At 55.3% G+C, this 18,801-nt stretch overlaps 1 long non-coding RNA gene across 1 annotated transcript in view; it reads right to left on the minus strand.

Annotated features, from left to right (window-relative positions):
• Positions 1–18,801, minus strand: part of LOC135974903 (uncharacterized) — an 87,941-nt gene that overhangs the window by 37,754 nt on the left and 31,386 nt on the right. The gene's annotated exons all lie outside the window — the stretch shown is intronic.

The raw sequence follows: 18,801 nt of genomic DNA on the forward strand, positions 1-18,801 counted from the left end.
GGGGGGAGGCCTGGCTGAAGGGGCTGGGGGAGGGGAGAGCAGGGGAGGGGCCTGACTGAAGGGGCTGGGGGGAGGGGAGAGCAGGGGGGAGGCCTGGCTGAAGGGGCTGGGGGGGAGGGGAGAGCAGGGGGGAGGCCTGGCTGAAGGGGCTGGGGGGAGGGGGAGCAGGGGGAGGCCTGGCTGAAGGGGCTGGGGGGAGGGGAGAGCAGGGGGGAGGCCTGGCTGGAGGGGCTGGGGGGAGGGGAGAGCAGGGGGGTGGCCTGGCTGAAGGGGCTGGTGGGAGGGGGGAGCAGCAGGAGGCCCGGCTGAAGGGGCTGGGGGAGGGGGGAGCAGGGGGGAGGCCTGGCTGAAGGGGTTGGGGGAGGGGAGAGCAGGGGGGAGGCCTGGCTGAAGGGGCTGGGGGGGGAGAGCAGGGGGGAGGCCTGGCTGAAGGGGCTGGGGGGAGGGGAGAGCAGGGGGAGGCTTGGCTGAAGGGGCTGGGGGGGGAGAGCAGGGGGGAGGCCTGGCTGAAGGGGCTGGGGGGGGAGAGCAGGGGAGGGGCCTGGCTGAAGGGGCTGGGGGGAGGGGAGAGTAGTGGGGGGCTGGCTGAAGGGGCTGGGGGGAGGGGAGAGCAGGGGGAGGCCTGGCTGAAGGGCTGGGGGAGGAGGGACCAGGGGGGAGGCCTGGCTGAAGGGGTGGGGGGAGGGGAGAGCAGGGGGGTGGCCTGGCTGAAGAGGCAGAGGTGGGGGGGACTGACCAGAGGGCAAACCAGGCGTCAGGCGGGGAGAGGTTCCCAGGAGATCAGGGGCAGGTATCGCAGGGGAAGCAGAGCTGAGCAGGGAGGACCCAGCTGCACAGACAACGTCCTGCCCCTTGGCTTGGGGGACACAGAGGCTGGGGACCCGTCGGGCCCCCCAGGGGTCCACCAATCAGAGCCCAGGACTGGAGTCCTCTGCTCCCCTTCAGCGGCTATTCTAGCAGCGTGAGCAGGACACTGGGTGGCGGATTTGGACTGACGAGCTCCTAAGCGCCCTGTGGGCCAGCGCTTGAGTCTTGTTGACTGTTGAGAGTCGCCCACTTCCACCTTCATTGAATTAGCTCCTTAGCACTGACCCCCCCCTCGGTAACGCAACTCCCATCTGGTCATGTGCTGTGTGTTTATACCTCCCTACTGTGTGTTCCACTCCATGCATCCGATGAAGTGGGTTCTAGCCCACGAAAGCTTATGCCCAAATAAATGTGTTAGTCTCTAAGGTGCCACAAGGACTCCTCGTTGTTTTTGCTGATACACACTAACACGGTGACGGCTCTGAAACCCTTTGAGATCTGGGGTTCCTGACACAGATGCAAGGGAGGATCGGACACTGATCTGTGGGCCAGGGGATGGGGTGTGTGTGTGTGGTGAGAGGGTATGCGGGGAGGGGATGCAGGCTCTAGGAGGGAGTTGGGGGGTGGGAGGGGGTATGTGGGGAGGGGGTGCAGGCTCTGGGAGGGGGTCGGGGGGTTGGAGGGGTATGTGGGGAAGGGGTCGGGGTCCAGGCTCTGGGAGGGGGTCAGGGGGTGCGGCTCTTACCTGGGGCTCCAAGGGGCCGGCACACAGGTGGAGCGAGCAGGCAGACGCTGCTCAGCCTTGCTGTACTGCCGGGGCCCGGGGGCGGGCGGGGGACAATGCCTGGGGGCAGCAGGTGGGGCCAAGCGAGAGCCTCGGCCCCAAAACCCCTGGAGCCCCGTGGGCCACACTGGGGAGGCTCGCGGGCCACAGGTGGAATTTGAGACCCTGCAGTAGAAGGTGATCCTGGGGGAGGGAAGAGGGAATGCAGGCTGGCTCCACTCACTAGGTGCCTCCTGACCTGGGCCCTGGAGCAGAGGTGGAAGAAGAAGTGATGGGAGAAATAGGGAGTAGGTGAGGGGGGTTGGGGCGTTCGGGGTGTCCCAGCCCCAGGCTAGGCCGGACGAGAGCAGGCTGCGGGGGGTGGGGGGAACAAGCTGCGGGGGGTGGGGGGGAGCAGGCTGTGGGAGGTTTGGGAGAGCAGGCTGCGGGGGGTGGGGGGAGCAGGCTGTGGGGGGTGGGGGGGAACAGGCTTTGCAGGGGGTGCCAAGACTTCTGGCGAGTTGCTGGCGTTTTGGGGCATGGGGGGATGTGGCTACGTGGGGTGATCTGATGGATAAAGCTCTGCAAGCCGCGGTGAACAGAAATCTGTGATTGGATTTTGCTTGGTGTCACTTTAAGAAGCTGCGTTCATGCTATTGACTCTGTCCTAGATCCTGATCCCACCAACAGCTCTGCCTGTGGGGGGCTCCCGTGCACAGGCCGGTGCGGGATGGGGCCGGGCCTGGCTCCAGACATTGGCACGGGGACATTTCAAACCAGGTTTCCACAGCAGGTGTTCATGGCTTAAGGGAAGAGAGAAAAGGATTCTTTGAACAACAGAATTCTTGGGGAGTGTTGTAGACAGCTGAAAACTGTGAGCCTCATGATTTTTTTTAAAAATATCCCATTTTACTAATTAATACATGGGAAATTGTTAAAACTGGAGGAACTTTACCACAGGTGCTGTTTATTTGTTCGGCCTTTCAATTAGAGCTGGATTCCAGACAAGTGATTTCCATTAAGTTTTGAATTAGTTTGGGGAGCGGGATTGGAAACCATTAAGGCCACATCTTTGCGATCTGGTATAGTTCCAGCTCTTCCAAGGGCTCCCATTGACTCGTAAGTAGCAAGCATTCGTTGTGGTGCTCGGTGTTTTGTTGTTGGATGCAGACTAACCCGGCTGCCCCTGATACTTGGAGGATCAAGACCTTATTTGCAAGCTCTTTGAAGCAGGGATCTGTCTGCAAACTCTGAAGCCATTTGTCAATGTGCTCCAGGGCTTCTCCTCTGAGTTTTTGGGTTGGTCACACACACACACACACACACACACACACCCCTCTGTTTGTACAGGGCTCTGTTGTATTTGCACAGCCTGGGTCCTAGACACTCATTTAAAATACCCATCACCAACCACTTGATGTTTTCCTTCCCTTCGTATTTTCAGTGTTGTCACGTGTGTGTTTGTGGGTTGGTTTGCTGTCTGTGTCGCTTGATTCCTTATTTTTACTGTTCTCCGTGTGCAGTATTCATCAGATTAAGAGCTGACGACCCAGAGAAATTGTGTAAGGCTGCGTGAATCCCTTTTACTCTCCTGTCCAGTATCAGACAATATTCAGGATATTTGCGAGGAGAGCGTGACTATTTCTAGTGGACTCATAGCTCTGTTTAGCATCTTAAAGCTGAGCTGTGTGCGTAGATAACACACATGCGAGAGGGATAGTTTTGTGAACTGCAAAAGCCCGTAGCATGCCAGTGTTTTGTCAGTTGCTTCATTTTTTCAGAGCCACTTTCCTTAAAGCTGTAGTGGTCTCTGGTAGGAGTAGTCAGTCTTGTGTTTTTTTTAATTGAAAATTTGAACATTTTCAGTGTTGAAATTAAAAAAATGTGAAATTCTGATTTAAAAATTTGTTTATATTTTGAATTTCAGAATTGGAAAGTTATATTTTTAATCAAAAATTTTCCCTGGGAAATGTAAAGCATTTGTTTATTATCCACAATGAAACCATCCTGACAATTCTAATATTTTTGACTCCTTTAAATTTCCTTCAACAATTTTTTCATTGACACTAGCGGCATCCAAATGAACATAAAATTAATTTCTAAATATATTTTTATAGTAAGAAAATTCATCTTCTTTTAAGATTTTTTAAAGTGGAAAATTATCTTCGTTAGAGTTCTTTTTAAATAAATGGATAAATTATGCTGTTTCTAGACTTTTCAAAATTTGATACATTGTATTATTTAGACATCTTTCCTTTAAAAAATGTGATCATTGTTATTTTTGGAGATTTTATCACATATAAGGAAACTGGCTTATTTAGAGATTTTTTTAATAAATGAGGAAATTGTATTTCTAAAATGTTATTAAAATGGGGAAATTGTCTCATATCGTTTTTTTTTTTAATCAATGGGAAAATTGTCCTATTTTCCATTTATAAAAATATCTAGAAATAAATTTTGATATTTTATTTAAATAACTGCATAAATTCGCTCATCTAGTGACCTTTTAAAATAGAAAAATTGACAAGTTTATAGACATAAATGGATACATTATCGGATTGCTAGAATTTTTAAGTGGATAAATTGTTTAATTTAATTTGTTTCATAAATTAATTGTCTTATTTAGAGAATCTTTGTTATAAATAAGAAAATTGTCTTATTTCCCTCTCTTACGCCAAAATGACTGCAAGCATTTTCCCAACACATGATAACAAAGAAACCTCAAATTTTTATGTGTCGAAAAATATTGCAGCACAAAAAGATTATTTTTCAAGGAAAAAAAAGTCAGGTCTGTGTTTAATGAAACTGTCAGGCTGTAAAATTTAAAATGGATCAAACAAAATACCTTTCCCCCCTGTAACAAGTCCTCTGCCCGGCCTTCTTCCTGGGGCCCACTGGATGCCCCAATAAAGCACAGAGAGGCTTTTCCTTCTTTTCCTTCTTCAGCACCCGTGGCTTTATTTACAGACTTCTCCCACCACCAGTGATATACTATCTACAGTTTGCAGGCCTTACAATCTCCACTTCCACCCAGAGCCTGCCCTCAGCCCGGCGACCAACTGACTGACTTTCGCCAGTTCTAAAGGCCAGGCACCAGACTTCTCCCCAGCCCCAATCTATTTCCCCTGATTGGGGCTGGCTGAGCAGGGGCTAATTAGGTGCCTCTGCACCAGCATCCTGCTACACCGCCAAAACACAGTTGGCCTGAGGAACTCATGGCCACAAGATTTCATTGGAACCAATAGTTTAGGAGGATATGAAACAGGATTGGACATTTATTGGGAGACGATGAACATCCAAAGTTAGAATAGTGAAGGTTCGAAATACAAATGAGTCTGGATCTAAAATTGTCAGGGTTAAAACGATTTCTGGAGATTTGGAAGAAAATTCCCCAACTGGGAAGTTATTCCATAACTGTCCACTAGGTGGTCTCTTGTACCAGCTAGTGTTTGCATGTTTAGATGACACTCCCTTTGCATCTCAGCAGAGTCCCTCCCCAACCCAACCGCATTAATTTCTTTCTCCCCGGTAGATATTTCACAAAATAACTGCAGCGAAATGCCTCACAAACAGGTCCCACGACCTTGACTCTGTGGTGGTCGCCTGCAGGGGACTGGTTTTGTGACCCATCAGTTCCCTTCCAGTCCTGTGTCCCTGTCAACAGCAGAGAGTGGAAAAGATGAGCTTAGAGCACAGGGTCCTCTACGCTATGGGCCTCGCCGTGGGCTACCTTCTCTCTCCCACGACATGTCGAACATTCTGTACAATCTAGGATGGGAAACCTTTATTATAAAGTCCCTGCAAAGACCCGCACAGCACAAGACATTTGCAGCACACAAGAGGATGTTTTATTGGTCCTACAAGGCCCAGGCAGACGGAGAAGGCACTGGCAGAGACTATGAAGGATTTACACACATACAGACATCTCGTTTCCAGAGCACGCTCATGGCAGCCTTGTTGCTGTGCCAGGATTCCAGACAGATCAGTTCTTTGACTCCAGTGGACTCCAGATTTTTAACCCAGCACCCTCCCTGCCCAACCAAGACCCATCCAGGCTGCGACCACCATCAGTTATCAATTGGTCACTGTGAAACGCCTCACAATCTTATCTCAGAACCCCGGCACGTCGACGGTGTACTGGGTGCTTCCCTCTTAGAGCTGGAAGACATTGATGGTATTTGCCCCTTCCCCAGATGATCCCCAGCACACACCCATCACTCTTCACCACCATCATGGCATTCTCCTGGATGCGCTGGGGCTCTCTGGAGAACCCATTCTTTGCCTGCTCCAAGCAGGACTTCGGCCCTTTAGTCATCTCCCTCCAGCAGATCATCATGGCCATGACTTTGTCCAGGTTCTCCAGGCTCCGCACCAACATCCCGCTGGGCAACTTCTCCACTGGACTGTCAGTCGGGGAGCTGCACCATATAGCAGGGCACCCTCTGGACGTAGGAGACATCGATGGTGCTCTCGCCCTGGCCTGAGATGAACTCCAGCTGCTGCCCCTCGCAGCGGATCACCAGCCGGGCGTTCTCCTGGAGGCAGCCGGCCTCCCGGCTGAACGTCAGCAGCGCATGGTCCAGGCACTCCTCCATGGGGCGAGAAAGGCCACCCAGGCACGCCAACCGATTCCGCACCTTGGCGATGTTCTCCACACTCGGCACCTCCGGGCGGGTGGAAATCAAGGCACAGGGATCCATCATCGGTCCCTCGTGGCGGTCCCACGTGCTGGTGGACAAAGGGGGTGGATGGAGGCTTGGTAACAAACTCACTAGCTCTGAAAGTGGGAGAGGAAACAGGTCATGGGGTCTGAGATCTCCCTTTGAGGCACAGCTGAGATGAATGTGTGGAGGACTCAGCCTTGTTGGGGGAATGGAGCTGGTGGAAAATGAAACGTTGGGTCTGATTTCAGTTACACTGGAGCAATTCCACTGGCTTCTCGATTTACACCAGAGTCACTGAGATCCGAATCTGGCCCTGATCTCCAGCCCTAGGGCACCTGGGTTCTAACCTGGCTCTGGAAGACCAGGGGGTCTGGTGGGTTACAGCTGGAGAGGATGGGGGGGCTGGAAGCCAGGACTCCTGGGTTATATCCATGGCTCTGGGAGGGGAATGGGGGCTGGTGGGTTAGCGCAGGGGGAGCTGGGAGCCAGGACTCCTGGGTTCTGTTAGGATTTGTCTACACCTGAAGCCCAATTTGGATTAAGGCCGGGTGCAAACGTAAAGCGCAGTTGCTCTTCCTGACTCCATCTAGGCACTCTCTCATTGCAGAATTGCTCCACGGTTCTACAAGCCCTTTTCTTGGCTACACCCTGCGGGATTTAGAAACAGCAACCTCTTGGCCAGAGACACAGGGAGGCAGGGGGCCCTCGTCCATTTATCTGTCTCTCTGTCCTGGTACATTAGGCACTGGGAGGGCGGGTAAAGGTGGCATCTCAGGGTGACAGAGGAGCTGGGCACAGGGTTGGGGTCCCCTCACTCCCGACCCACAGCCCCTGCTTTCCCAGCCCTGCCCCCCCGCTCTGCCGGTGCCCCTCACTCCCGACCCACAGCCCCTGCTAGCCCAGCCCTGCCCCCCCCCCAGCTCTGCCGGTACCCCTCACTCCCGACCCGCAGCCCCTGCCAGCCCAGCCCTGCCCCCCCGGCTCTGCCGGTGCCCCTCACTCCCGCCCCACAGCCCCTGCTAGCCCAGCCCTGCCCCCCCCCAGCTCTGCCGGTACCCCTCACTCCCGACCCACAGCCCCTGCTAGCCCAGCCCTGCCCCCCCCCCAGCTCTGCCGGTGCCCCTCAGTCCCGACCTGCAGCCCCTGCTAGCCCAGCCCTGCCCCCCCGGCTCTGCCGGTGCACCTCACTCCCGACCTGCAGCCCCATGCAGAGCTAGGCTAAGCTAGCAGGCAGCTGCGTGTTGGGAGTGAGGGGCACCGGCAGAGCTGGGGGGCAGGGCTGGCAGGGGCTGCGGATCAGGAGTGGGGGGCACCGGCAGAGCTGGAGGGGGCAGGGCTGGGCTAGCAGGGGCTGCGGATCAGGAGTGGGGGGCACCGGCAGAGCTGGGGGGGCAGGGCTGGGCTAGCAGGGGCTGCGGGTCAAAAGTGGGGGGCACTGGCAGAGCTGGGCTAGCAGGGGCTGTGGGTCAGGAGTGAGGGGCACTGGCAGAGCTGGGGGGAGGGGGTCGGGGGTTAGAAGCTGGGGAAGGAGTCTCCCGGACTTACGGCTGCTCCTGCATCCAGCGGGGTCTGAGTGGGGGGATCGGGGTCTCTGTGAGACGATTCTCCCGGAGCAGGGAGTGAACCCGGCACCCTGCGTCTGTTCTGTTTCCTCCTAACAAGAATACCTGGCACCCGGCCCTGGAACCTGCCCAGCTCTAACCACAGATCTAGGGCTGCCCCATCCCACCCCGGGGGCCGGGGAAAGGCTCCTCCCCTGGGATCTGTGTCTGGAGGGGACGATCGTGGCCTGGGGGCTGCTGGTGCTGTTTGTCCCCATGTGGAGCCAGGTGCCCCCCCTCTCCCCAGCACCTCTGAGCTCCAACCAAATGTCGTTCACAAACAAACCACTTGAACAGAGGAAATTAACCCAGGACGGCAGCTGAACCTCAGCAGAACCCTGCCCCGGCGCTCGTGTTACAATGGGGGGATCTGCGCCCCAGAGGCAGCCGCATTTGCTCATGAAACCACCAAAGAGGGCAGGGAGCAGCCTGAGCACAAGGGTTGCTGAGCCAGCTGGGCTGGGAGCCCGGACATGGAGACCTTCCTGGCCGGGCCTTGTGGCTGGGAGATCCGGGCGCCCTGAGTCAATAGAAGAAACCGAGAGCCCTGATACGGAGAGATGCTGGAGCCACGAATGTCATGTGCCGTTGCCAACATCGTATGTAAGAAACACAGGCCAGATGTCCCCATGTTGGTGATGTTCACACTCCGTGCTCCTCTCCAGGGCGGGGAAGGACACGCTGCCCGGCATGGGCTCGCTGCACCAGATCCGCACAGCCCAGGGCAGGCGAGCGCAGTCCTGCAGGAGCCCAACACCGGGCAGCAGAAGCCGTAGAGCTGGGTCAGGTCCGGCCCCTGCGACTTCCTCGCCAGGTCACCATGTTGCTGCCGCCAATGGATCCAGCGCCGCCCGCTGCCCCAACGGCCTCCTCCTGCGCTGGGCGCTTCAGAGCGGCTGGGACTGGGGCATCATGCGGGCTCGGTGCCAGCCCCGGCTGGGCTCACATGCCCACGTGCTGGGTCGGGCAGGAGCGGCCCCTCTGCTCCCTGCTGCCTGCCCTGGGCCACTGGGGGTGAGGCAAGGGCAGCCCCGGATGGGCAAAGTGACAATGTGTCTCTGCCCCTGCCTCCTGGAGCCATTCACCGGCCACCTGCGGAGTCCCAGGCTCCCCGGGCCCCAGCCAGGCGGGAGCAGGGGAGCTGCCCAGGGACCGAACGCTGCAGCTGCCTCCACTGACCAGAGCCGCCTCCGGCACCGTGCACACCGGCCCCTCGTGTCTCCAGAGCCTCTTTGTAGCGCTGGATTACCGGACATTAACGAAGGCCCATCGAGGAGAAAACATCCTGGTTTTGAGGCAGTGTAGTGGGGCGGCTGCCCCATTTCCTGGGTAAACAGGGGTTAAAAGCAGCTTTGAAGAGGGGTAAGGCTGGGACAGGCCGAGTGGGGAAGCAGCCACAGCTGGGGCCACACCCCAATCAGGCCACAGCTGGCCCTATAAGAGGGCTGTGGGCCAGGAGCTAGAGGAGATTCTTTCTAGGTTTGGAGGGAGGAGGGCCTGGCTGTTGAGAGCAAGGGGCCTGGTGTAGAGTTGGGGAAGGACAAAGGGAGCTGGGGAGCTCCAGCCTGGTAGCCCCCAGGCTGCAGGCCTTGGCGAGGGCGTAAACAGGTACTGGGGTTGCGGAGTTGCAGCCCAGGGCTAGGCAGGGGCAGCTGCTCCTAACCCCTTGCCACTGATGAGTGGCCATTACAGATGGCAGTCTGCCCCAGTGAGCGGGGGCTAGATGGTGACTGGCAGTAGCCACTGAGGCAAGGTGGGGATGGAGGGTTGGGGGTTCCCCTGGGAGGGGAGACCCAGATCTGTGGGTTACTGCAGTGGGCAGAACCCAGAGACAAAGGGGCACTGCTGGGGGCAGCACCCCTAGGGAAAGAGGCACCGTGGTCTGGGAGGGACACAGGGCCAGTGGCAGGCGAGACACTGGCCAGCAGAGGGTGCTCTGTGCTTTGGAAAAAGCTAATTCCTGGACGACCAGCAGCAGGTGCCGCAGTAGTGAATCATTGCATTGCTACAGACGGGTTCGGCTCGGCTTGTTCGAGAGATTTCTCGAAGGACGTGTGAAAGGAAGCCCGTTTAGGGAGAATGGCAGTGCCCAAGAACCCTAGCCAGCCCGTGTGGATGGGAGAGATGCGGATCGGGCTCCTTTTGGAGTTTGTCAGTGACTTGGGGCTATTAATGAGGTAGAAATCTGGCAACATCAACTCCCTGGCCCAGGGGGGAGGCAGAAACCCGGAGGGGTCTGGATGACCCCTGACAGGGAAATTGAAAGTTAAGGGCCAGCGGGAGAGGCTGTGGGGGGCGTCCTGGTGACCCCCTGAGGGTACAGAAACCACATCCTCCTGGCCAGAGACATGGGGGGTGGTAGGGGCCCGGGTCAGTGTGTCTGTCCTGTTACAAGACGCCAACACTGGGCGGGGAGTTGGGTCCAAGGGGGCAGGGCTCTGGGGAGGTAGGGGCTATACGCGGAGGGGAGGTGTGAGTACAGGGCACTGCAGGGGGCCAGAGGGTTTGGGGGGGCTGGGTGTGGAAAATGAACTATTGGGGCTGCTTTTTCCTTTCCTTACACTGAAGTAAGCTGGGTTCTGGGTTTACACCGGAGACCCTGAGATCCGAGTCTGTCTCTGATCGCCATCCCTAGGGCATCCGGGTTCTCTCCCTGGCTCTGGGAGGGGAGTGGGGGCTAGTGGTTAGCGTAGGGGGAGCTGGGAGCCAGGATTCTTGGGTTTTCTCCCCAGCTTGGGGGGGGGGTAGTGGGGGCTGGTGGTGAGAGCAGGGGGGGCTGTGAGCTAGGACACCTGGGTTCTATCCTGGCTCTGGGAGGACAGTGGGGTCACCCCAGGGTCCTGAGCCCCCCATCTGTCTGAACCCATTACTGCTTGGAGGTGTTGTTTGGGTGCCAGAGCTCAGGGCGTCTGATCATCTCTCATCTACCCCCTGGGCAAGAGGAAGCCCCTGATCCCTCCTGTTCCAGCAACTCTGGGGTGTGTGTGTGTCATAACTATAAAGGGAAGGGTAACAACCCTCCTGTGTACAATCCCATAAAATTCCTCCTGGCCAAAGACACCAAAATCCTTTTACCTGTAAAGGGTTAAGAAGCTCAGGTAACCTGGCTGACACCTGACCCAAAGGACCAATAAGGGGGCAAGATACTTTCAAATCTGGGGGTTGGGGGAGGCTTTTGTTCCTGCCCTTTGTTTTGTGTGTGTGTTCGCTCTTAGGACTAAGAGGGACCAGACATCAATCCAGGCTCTCCAAATCTTTCTGAACAAGTCTCTCCTATTTCAAACTTGTAAGTAACAGCCAGACAAGGCGTGTTCGTTTTATCTTCCTTTACTCAACTTGTGAATGTTCCTTTGCTAGAGGGAGGTTGATCCCTGTGTTGCTGTAACTTTGAAACTAAGGCTAGAGGGGGTTCCTCTGGGCTCTTTGAATCTGATTACCCAGCCCCCCATGTCTGTACCCAACGCTCCTGTACCCAACCTAATCAGCCCAGCACCCCATAACTCCTCCTCCCACCCACCCCACAGCCTGTACCCAGCCCCTCTCCCCCTCCACGCACTCGTATGGGGTGTTGTCAGACGTCACCAGCGTGGTGCTCTGCTCTTGTTGGATGGTGATAACAGTCGGCTGCATGCGTGTCCCCTCTGGGTGCTGCCCTGGCTCTGCAGACCCCAACACAGCAGACCCCAAGAGAACCCCCAATGACCTCTGATAAGGTTCGAAGGCACCCGGCCAGGTTTATTGTCAAATGACGCACAGGAATAGTTCCCCACAGACTCTACTGGACATACTACGAATATGCACCCCTGACAATGGACTGGCTCAGTCAGTCGCCGGACTCTCCACTGCACTGTGAAAGTCGGGGAGCTGCACCCTATAGTGAGGTGCCCTCTGGATATAGGAGACCTTGATGGTGCTCTCAGCCTGGCCTGAGATGAACTCCAGCTGCTGCCTCTCACAGCAGATCACCAGCTGGGCGTTCTCCTGCAGGCAGCCGGCCTCCTGGCTGAACTTCAGCAGCGCATGGTCCAGGCACTCCTCCATGGGGCGAGAAAGTCCACGCAGGGACGCCAACCAATTCTGCACCTTGGTGATGTTCTCCACATTCAGCACCTCCCGGGGGATGGAAATCAAGGCACAGGGATCCATCATCGGTCCCTCGTGCCGGTCCCAGGTGCAGATGGATACTTGGTGTGGATGGAGGCTTGGTAACAAATTCACTGGCTTTGAAAGGGGGAGAGGAAACAGGTCTTGGGGTCTGAGATCTCCCTTTGAGGCACAGGGGAGATGTGTGTGGATGACTCAGCTTCATTGGGAGAATGGAGGCAGCGGAAAATGGAAAGTTGGGTCTGACTTCACCCGGAGTTACACTGGAGCAATTCCACTGGCTTCTGGATTTACACGAGAGTCACTGAGATCAGAATCTGGCCCTGATCTCCAGCCCTAGGGCACCTGGGTTCTCTCCCTGGCTCTGGGAGGGGAATTGTGTCTGGTGGGTTAGAGCATGGTTAGAGCAGGGGGGCTGGGAGCCAGGACTCCTGGGTTTTCTCCCCAGCTCTGGGAGGTGAGTGGGGGCTGGTAGTTAGAGCAGGAGGGAGCTGGGAGTCAGGACTCCTGGGTTCTGTTAGGATTTGGCTACACCTGAAGCCCAATTTGGATTAAGGCCGGGTGCAAACATAAAGCACGGTTGCTCTTCCTGACTCCGTCTAGGCACGCTCTCACTGCAGACTCACTCCACATTTCAGCAGGCCCTTTTCTCCTCCCCTGCCCAGACGGGAGACAGAAACCAGGAGGAGTCTCTGTTACCCTTGACGGGGAAACAGTACCGGATTTACAATGGCTCTATTGGGGCCGGGCCCACGGTCGAAAGGGGCCCCGACCCACTCTTCTCCGCCCCCGGCTCTCTCCTTCTCTCCTGTGGGGTCAAAAGCTTGAAGCTGCTGGGACTCTGTGGCAGCCTCTGCCGGCAGCCTGGCTCCTCCCCCGCCTCATTCCCCAGCGTGCTACGTTCCCCCCCCCCCCTGCTGATCAGCTGGATCAGGTCCTTGCCGGCAGGAGGGGAGAGGAGGAGTGAGCCGCAGCACGCCGCTCCGGGGAGGAGGAGGGGGTGAGGCCTTGGGGAAGGGGCTGGAATTGGGGCATACCCTCTCCAGCTCCCTGAGTGAGAACCCCCACAACCCCAGCCCACACCCTCAGCCCTTTGCCCACCCTGACTGCTGCACCCCCCACATACCCCGAGCCCCCTGCCCTGACTCCTGTACCCCCTCACACACATCCAGCCCCTTGTCCTGACCCCTACATCCCCCCCATCATGCCCCCCAGCTCACACCCACAGCCCTCTGCCCACCCTGACCCCCTCACACACATCCAGCCCCCTGTCCTGACCCCTACACCCCCCCCCACATCCCCACCCCCATCCTGAGAACCAAACAGGAGCTGCCCCAGGTAAGTACTTCACACCCCAACCTCCTGACCCAACCCTGAGCCCCCCCCCCTCACCCTAGCTCCTGGCCAGACCCCGCACCCGAACATTTTTTTACAATATTTGGAAAGATCATTAAGTGGTCCGGCGAGACCCTCTGTGATTTTCAAGTGGTCTGTGGAAAAATAAGTTAGACGACAAGAACAATCAAGGTACCTCACTTTATTTTCATTTACTTGCTATTACTTATAGGAGGAGGATGAAGAAAAAAAGGCTGAAAAACGGGGGCAGGGGGAGATAAGAGAGAATGTTCTTTTTCTTGGCTGGGTCCCAAGGAGGAGCCCCAAAAATGAAGCTGAGCACAGGGCCGGGGGCCCCACTAACTCTAAATCCACCACTGGCTGTCAGGTCACCTGGGCTGGGGACACCGTCAGGGCTGGTGTAACCTCTAGGCGAACTTGGGGACCACCTAGGTACCAAGATTTGGGGGTGCCAAAAAGCGGTGCCCCCCCAAAAAAATTTCCACTACAGTGGAGTCACATCTTACACAGGGGTTAGGTTCTAAAGTCACCGCGTAAGTGGCAAATTGTATAAAGTGAAAATTACCATAAAGTACAGTACACACGGTATACACTAGAACAGGGGTCCTCAACCTACCGCACGCGTGCCAAAGGTGGCACGCAAGCCAATTTTTTCTTTAATGGCAGGCCTAGCGGAGCTGGCGGCTGGGACCCCTGCGGGCAGCGGGCTGAGCGGAGCTGGTGGCTGCCACCCCTGGCAAGGTGGAAGTTTCGCCTAGGGTGCAAAATATCCTTTCACCGGCCCTGGATACTGTGTCAGCTGATCCCCACAGTTTCCAACCTACCTGGGCAGTACAGCAGACATGGCCCTGCCCAGCTCCTCTCCACTCCCTCGCCCACCCACCACTTGCCCCCCCCCTTAAGGCTTAGCCCTCTTACTTTTAAAAATGATTGCTTGCCCCTCTCCCCCACTCAGGCTTTTCCGGCAGCCCTGTTGCCAGGTATCCAGTTTTAGACTGGAAACTCCAGTAGAAAACGGGACCTGACTGTCTGGTTACAGTTAGCAGTGCTGACTGGAAACTAAACGTCCGGTTATAGGAGTAACCACATTAGCCTCTGTTCCTCCCACTCCCAACACCCACCCCCGAGGGCTGGAAGAGAACCTGTCCTGCTGCTGTAGAAGAAGGGGCAGCTCAGTGCAGAGAGAGACCAGGAGAATGGGCTAGAACCACGTAGGTACCCGCTCTATCTGGGTGGGGGGGGTCCTGTTAACCCCCTCCCTAGCCCCGCTGCACTTGCAGTTTACCCCAACCCCTCCCTTGCTCTAGAGACCAACCCTAGCTCCTGCCCCACTGTGCTTTTACCCCCGGCCCCTTTTACAATCATTCCCCAGGGCGGAGTCCACAAATATGTTTGGCACCGGGCCCACAAAAAGTTAATCCAGCCCTGATAAGAGATAACAGACAGAACAAAGTAAGTTACTCAGCAAAATAAAACAAACACGCAAGGCTAAGCTTAATACACTAAAACTGGTTACAAACGATAACATCTAGGGTGCGGAATTATGTCAGGTAAAGTCTCTCAGGTCAGTTGCCTTTTCTGATCTGGGTCCAGCCTGTTCTCTCCCACCACTGTTGTGACAGTCCTTTTGTTTCCAGGTGCTTTCAGGTATCTCTTTGGGGTGGGGAGGCCATCTCTAAAACCAGCTGAAGACCCTCATTGTTTGCTTCCCCTGCCTTAAATAGAATTTCCCTTTGATTCCCCACCCCCACCAGCTTCAAGATGGATTCCTATATCAGGTGACATGGTCACATGTCTCTGTAAGACCCCAGTCTCCATTCTTTATGGGCTGATCCACACGTACACAGGAAGGCGTGCAGGTAAACAAAACCATTCACAGCCAATTGTTCTGGTAAAAGGGACCCATCAAGTTCCTAAAGCACCATTAAGGGCCCTCAGATTTATCCTTCATATTCCTAACTTCTCATACAGGAATGATACATACATACAGGGGCGGCTCTGTGCTTTTTGCCACCCCAAGCACGGCAGTCAGGTGGCTTTCAGCAGCACATCATGCGGATTCAGCAGCTTGCCCGCAGGAAGTCCGCCGGTGTCGCACCGTTGGCGTCCCCACTGCCGAATTGCCCCCAAAGCCACAGAACCGGCGGACCTCCCGCAGGCATGCCGCAATAGGCAGCCTGACTGCCCCCCCTCACAGCGACCGGCAGGCCGCCCCCACACAGCTTGCCGCCCCAGGGCACGCGCTTGCTACGCTGATGCCTGGAGCCGCCCCTGCGGCTGGCAGAGTGGCTCGCGGTGAAGGCTGCAGCAGAACGGTATGGAGAGAAGTCCTCCCACTGCACAGCTCCAACCCCCTCATTTACTCTCCCACACTGCTCTGACCTCCCTTTTTGCCTAGGAGCAGCAGCATAGAGGGGAAGACGGGAGAGACGGGAGTGCTTTCCACACTGATGGAGGCAGTCTGGGGAGGAAACGGGGTTCTGGGTTCCTTCCCCAACAGAGGAGTAGGGGAGGGAACAGGAACCCCTGAGTCCCCTCCCACAGCCCTGGGGAGGAATGGTTCAGGGATAGGGGATATTTGTATGGGAGGCCACAGATCATAGGCGCCGACTCCATGGGTGCTCCAGGGCTGAAGCATCCACAGGGAAAAATTAGTGGGTGCTCTGCACCCACCGGCAGCCAAGCTCCCCGCCCCGCCCCACGTCCGCCTCCTCCTCTGAGTGCACTGCGTCCCCGCTTCTCCGCCTATCTCCCAGCACTCGCTGCTGCAAAACAGCTGTTTTGTGGTGTAACAAACTCCAGGAGGGAGGGGGAGGAGCGGGAATGCAGCGCACTCGGGGAGGGGGCAGGGCTGGGGAAGGGATTTGGGGAAGGAGTTGGAATAGGGGCAGGAAGGGGGCGGAGTTGGGGAAGGGGGTGGAATGGGGGCGGGGACAGGGGCAGGAGGGGTGGGGCAGGGGTGGAGTCAGGGTGGGGCTAGGGGCAGAGGGGGATTGAGCACTCCCCAGCACCAGCAGAAGTCAGCACCTATGCCACAGATGGCTCCAATTTCTGGGCCCCCACATCAGTTCCCCTGTCACCAGAGAGGAAAGTGTCCAAATTTTCCCCCACCTAAGGTGCTTTGCTATCAGAGCTTCTGAGCTCCCAGAGGGCAAAGAGCCTTTTCACAAGCAGCAGGACCCTCTCGCTAGAGCTGGGCAGGTTTCTGCAACAAACTTTTAATGAGGAAAATGCAGATTCGGGTCGACTGAAACATTTCACGAATTTGGGTCAAATTCTCCAAATTGTTTCAACTTAAAACCTCCCCAAAGAAACAATGTTTTGTTTGGAAAATGTCCAAACAACATTCTGATTTTTTGATTCAAAATGAAATTTTGTTGAGAAACTTTTCCCAATTCTAAAAAACATGAATGATCTTGATGAAAGCCTGAAATCAAAAAATGAAATGTTTTGTTCTACCCAAAACGATTTTTTTTTTTTTTTACTTTTCAGTGAGCAAAAAATTTCAAAAAATATGTTTGTTTTGGGTCAATCTGAAAGGACTTTTATCCTAAGCTTTCAGAAGCACTAGTGAACCAGAAAATCAGTTACTCACACAGCTCTACATCTAATTTTTCCCTCTAAAGCACTGCAGCTCCAGTTTCTCTAGATCAGGGGTGGGCAAACTTTTTGGCCTGAGGGTCATATCTGGGTATGGAAATTGTATGGCGGGCCATGAATGCTCACAAAATTGGGAGTTGGGGTGCAGGGGGGTGAGGGCTCTCTCTGGGGGTGCGGGCTCTGGGGTGGGGCTGGGGATGAGGGGTTGGGGGTGCAGGAGGGTGCTCTGGGCTGGGACCGAGGAGTTCGGAGGGCAGGAAGGGGATCAGGGCTGGGGCAGGGAGTTAGGGCATGGGAGGGGGTCGGGGTGCAGGCTCCGGGTGGCGCTTACCTCAAGCAGCTCCCAGAAGCAGTGGCATGTCCCCCCTCCGAGTCCTACACAGAGGCGTGGTCAGGCGGCTCTGCGTGCTGCCCCGTCCGCAGGTGCCACCCCTACAGCTACCATTGGCTGTGGTTTCCGGCCAATGGGATCTGTCGGGGCGACGCTTGGGGTGGGGCAGTGTGCGAAGCTCCCTGGCTGCTCCTATGTGTAGGAGCCGGGGGGGTGACATGCCGCTGCTTCTGGGGGCCACATGGAGTGGGGCAATCCCCCCCCCAACCCCGCTCCCCAGCAGGAGCTCAAGGGCTGAATTAAAATGCCTGGAGGGCCGGATGCGGCCCCCAGGCCGTAGTTTGCCCACCCCTGCTCTAGATGAACCGTGTGTTTAAAATCATGTTAGCTGGCCATTCACTAGCCACAACCACTAATATATTTTAAATACTGCCGTTACTGTGTATACGACATACTAAGGCTGGAATTTCTAAAGAACCCAAGTGACTTAAATCTCATTGATTTTCAATGAAACTTGTGAGTGAGATTTGCAAAACCACAAGTCATATGTATCCGCGTTCGTTTAAATATGTTAATATATTTTCTAACATAATTCATTTTCCCTGTGTAGACAAACTGCTTGTGTTCTCCTGTTCACTCTATTAAAATTGCCCACTGGAAGAAGAATTTGTCTGTTACAACTTTCTGGAAAGCTCTGGTTTGCTGTGCGAGGTGTATTTTGAAATAGAAACAAAGGTCGGTTTCCGCATGGATTTTGCCAAAAGAAATTTAAAATGAACAGAGACCTAAAAGCCCGTTCAGTTCTTTCTTGGTCTTCTGCCCAGTGTAAGATGTAAAGGCGTAACATGATGAAGAATGTAGGACTGATATGAAGTATAGGAGTGATGCTAAGGTTCCATCATGTTCACAATGCTGACAAAGGTATATGGTGACGTGCTCAGAGTAATAAAAATAACATTTTAAAAAGTAAACAATTAGAAGCAGCAGATAAGACAAATCTGTGAACTGTTATGAGACTTTACACAGACATATAAACGGTAAGGGATTCTTTTAACTACTTAAACTGTGCGACACAGGGTTTTTTTTCGGGGGGGGCAGGGGTAAAAACTATTTCTGAATCAAGTCTCCTGTAGCGTCTCAGTACGTTATATAAGGCTGCGTCTACACTACGGGGGGGATCGATTTCAGATACACAAATTCAGCTACGGGAATAGCGTAGCTGAATTCGACGTATCTGATCCGACTTACCCCGCTGTGAGGATGGCGGCAAATCGACCGCCACGGCTCCCCTGTCGACGGCGCTTTCTCCTACCTGGGCTGGTGGAGTATGTGCGTTGATTCGGGGATCGATTATCGTGTCCCGACGAGATGCGATAAATCGATCCCCGAGAGATCAATTTCTACCCGCCGATCCGGGCGGGTAGTGAAGACAAGCCCTTAGATAGAGAGGAGTTGCCATGTCTTGGCATTGGGACGCCCTGTGCCCTTAAGGACACGGCCCTGGGAAGCGGGTCCTGTGACGTTTTGTCCTTTGAGAGGGGAATAAAAAAGTTCCTCTGCCCCACCCACTGTTTG

This window comes from Chrysemys picta, chromosome 12 (assembly GCF_011386835.1).
Source record: "Chrysemys picta bellii isolate R12L10 chromosome 12, ASM1138683v2, whole genome shotgun sequence".
In the NCBI taxonomy this organism is placed as follows: Eukaryota; Metazoa; Chordata; order Testudines; family Emydidae; genus Chrysemys; species Chrysemys picta.